This window comes from Tamandua tetradactyla, chromosome 1 (genome assembly GCF_023851605.1).
Source record: "Tamandua tetradactyla isolate mTamTet1 chromosome 1, mTamTet1.pri, whole genome shotgun sequence".
Taxonomy (NCBI): Eukaryota; Metazoa; Chordata; class Mammalia; order Pilosa; family Myrmecophagidae; genus Tamandua; species Tamandua tetradactyla.
The window spans coordinates 126,171,177-126,174,865 of NC_135327.1; the positions used below are offsets into that span (position 1 = coordinate 126,171,177).

A 3,689-nucleotide genomic window follows, 5' to 3' on the forward strand; every position below is an offset into this window, starting at 1 on the left:
TATTTAAATTACATTTAGTTAATATATATACAACACAAAATTTTCCGTCTTAACCACTTTTATGTGTACAATTCAGTGGAATTAATTACATTCACAATATTGTGTGAATAAGCAGCATTATTCACAATTGCCAAAAGATGGAAAGCAATCTAAGTGCCTGTGCCAGTTTGAATTTATTGTGTACCCCAGAAAAGCCATGTCCTTTAATCCTCATTCAGTATTGCTGGGGGGTATCTTTTTTATTGTTTCCGTGGAGATGTGATCCACCCAATTGTGGGTGGTAACTTTAATTAGATGATTTCCATGTAGTTGTGTCTCCACCCATTCAAGGTGGAGCCATTTAAGAGGGAACAATTTTGGAAAAAGCTTTAGAGCCATGAAAACCGATGGAGACAACAGAATGGACAGAGCCCTGGGGAAGCCGGTGAAGGTAAAGTTAGCAGATCTTGCCATGTGCCTTTCCAGCTGAGAGAGAAACCCTGAATGTCACTGGCCTTCTTGAACCAAGGTATCTTTCCCTGGATGCCTTAGATTGGACATTCTTATAGCCTTGCCTTAATTTGGACATTTTCATGGCCTTAGAATTGTTAACTTGCAACATAATAAATTCCCCTTTTAAAAGCCATCCCATTTCTGGTATATCATATTCTAGCAGTTTTAGCAAACTAGAACTGCCCATCAACAGATGAGTGGATAAACAAAATGTGGTATATACACATGATGGAATATTACGCAGCAGCAAGATGATGATGTCCTGAAGCATATAACAACATGAATGAATCTTGAGGACACAATGCTGAGTAAAATAAGTTAAACACAGGATAGATACTGTATAATTTCACTTCTATGGGCTTGGTAAACTCAGAGGCATATAATACAGAATATATGGGACCTAGAGATACATGGAAGCTAGAGGTGGGTGAACAGCTTGAGGTTGAACTTACATGTAAGAGAATGAATAGAAGTGAAGGCAGTTCATTAGTGGATTTATAAGTAATGTTGCCATATTGAAAGTGAACATGATCAAAAGGGGTTGTACAGAGCCATGTATTCCACCAATTAATGTTACAAATATAAATAAGTTCTTGCATGACCTGCTTCTAGTATGAATCTTGTACAAAAACTTAATAATATCAGGGTATGGAGGGAGAACTACTATTGCATGCTAAGGCCTATGTTTAACAGGAAATTTCAACAGTACTACACAATACCAGAAGTAGATAATTGGCAGGGGGGAAGGCAAGAGTTAAGGGGAGGTTTGGATTTTCTGTTTGGTGAAGGTGTGTTTATTGGTCATTTTTCTCTTGGGAGCAATGAAAATTGTCTGAAATTGAAGGTGTTGATGGTTATACCAGTAAGCGAGGATAACGTGAGACATGGACTTTTGGACATTTATGCGTGATGCCCAATGGCTGGAAGTGGCTGAAGGATACACTGAGAAATAGAATGACAAATTGTGGTTATGTATACATATAATTGAATATTATGCTGCTACAGAACGGAGTGAAGTCATGAGGCGTGCAATATTTTGAATGAACCTGTGGGACATTATGTGATGCAAAATAAGCCAAAAACAAAAACAAAATATTGTATGGCCTCATTTAGCATATACTTATAAGAAAATTGAGACCTAGATTGTAAGCTCTAATAGCAGTTACATTTAGGCCTGAACTATAATTATTATTTCTAGATTTTTAAGAGGCTGTGCTATATAGGCATAGCCTGTTATTTCCCTAGAACTAAGTGACACCTAAGACTCAGAGTAGGAGTTCTGCAGGGCTGGAAGTCAGCATAACAACTGTTAAAAAAAATTGAATTAGAGATTAGTATTAGAGATAAGAATGAAGCCAATTGGGTTAGGACTAAGGTAAATCAGAATACAAGGGTAAGGAGGACACTGTCTGCATTTTAGAACTTCACCTAGTCTATAAGACCAAAGGAAGAAAGGTCTATTTTGCTTGCCCCAGACCTAAATTTTCTGTAGCACATAATCTAACTCAACCTGTCTGGATAGATCATTTAAACAACCCAAACACATGGAACCCAGAATGGGAATGAGGGCTTGTGATTCTGTATAACTTAACATAATGCCCAGATACATCTCCGAGTATGTTGAGCAGATAATTAAAAAGTATTGGCAAAGTCGCTTGATGATGGGAGAACAAAATTGGAACTCTTATGCTTTATTAGCAGGGAAACATCTGATACTGTCTCTAACAGTAGGGACTCAAGTCAATAGGCCAAGTCCTTGATCTTGAGCCTTGCTCTTGTGAAGCTTACTTACGTAGCAGAGAAGCTAAGCCTACCTATAGTTATGCCTAAGAGTTACTTCCAGAAAACCTTTTTTTGCTCAAATGCAGCCTCAGTCTCTCTAAGCCCAACTCTGCAAGTAAAATCACTACCCTCCCCAATACATGGGACATGACATCCAGGGGTGCAAATCTCTAGGCAACGTGGGATATGACTCCCAGAGATAAGCCTGGCCCTGGCTCCATGGGATCAACAATGCCATCTGAACAAAAGGGGGGAAAGAATTGTAACAATAAGGTATCAGTGGTTAAGAGTGTTCAATAGAGTTAAGAGGTACTTTGGAGCTACTCTGAGGCAAGCTTCAGCTATATATTACTGTTTATCATGGTTTGTCAAACCCCAACCAAAACCATTCCTGCTAATGCTAAAGAACGCCTAGGGCTTTTAAGAGTCTACAAAGTTTCCATGTGCTGTGATTACTTTCCACAAACCTACAACCTCCATATGTGTTCCTAGGCCAGATAAGACCTGAAACCCAGAGGGACCAGCCTCTCCAGAACATCACCTAGTTCCATCACCCTATCCCATATTATCGACAGCCCTTTCCAACATGAAAAAGTCTGAACAGGCATAGCCCAAACATTCCTAAAAATTTGGGAGAAAGATCAAAGGAGAAAGTGGAGTTATAACAGAGAAGATAGGATTTGACAAATGAGTATGACTATTGAATTTATTTTAGTCTCTGGTGTCTTGGAGCTGCTAGAAGAGAAAACCTATAACTGTGGAATTGTAACCCATACCAAACTCTGAAATCTGTTCTATAAATAACTGTTGTGGTGTGTTTTGAAATTTATTGGTTTTTTTTGGCATATATTTTATTTTTCACAATAAAAATAAGTTAATAAAATACAATAAAATAAAAATCCATATTGTTGACAGCTAGCAAAGCCGAGATCCTGACAGCAATGGGTGGGTGTCCCAAGCTCTTCACCTTCTCCCACCTGCCAACCTGAGACCCACTGGGGGCTCCAGCAGCAGCACCTTGGCTGCAACAATCTCTTGGCAGTCGGGACATGTCAGGATGCTGCCGCTGTGGGCTATAAGTACTTGTCCTCTGTCTGGGCTGCTGTTCCCGGGAAAATCTTCATTAACATCATGCCCATTGAGGTTGGTGTCCTGGTTGGCAAAGACTGGAAAAAACTGGTCAAGTTTTTCATGAATGCACTGACACTGGGGGCCAGAGATGTTCTGTGATCCAGGACTAATTGCAACAGGATGGAAAATTTACTACAGATCTTCATGTCAAGAGCACCGGTTGAGCCCCCACCATGACTGCCAAGATGCTAGTCCTGCTGATGGGCAAAGAAGGTGTCCACGGAGGTTTGTTCAACAAGAAATGTTATGAAATGGCCTCCCACATTCGGCACTCCCAATGCTGA

At 39.8% G+C, this 3,689-nt stretch overlaps 1 pseudogene; it reads left to right on the forward strand.

Annotated features, from left to right (window-relative positions):
• The first annotated feature begins 376 nt into the window (after positions 1 to 376).
• On the forward strand, positions 377 to 3,689 carry LOC143681296 (profilin-1 pseudogene; annotated as a pseudogene).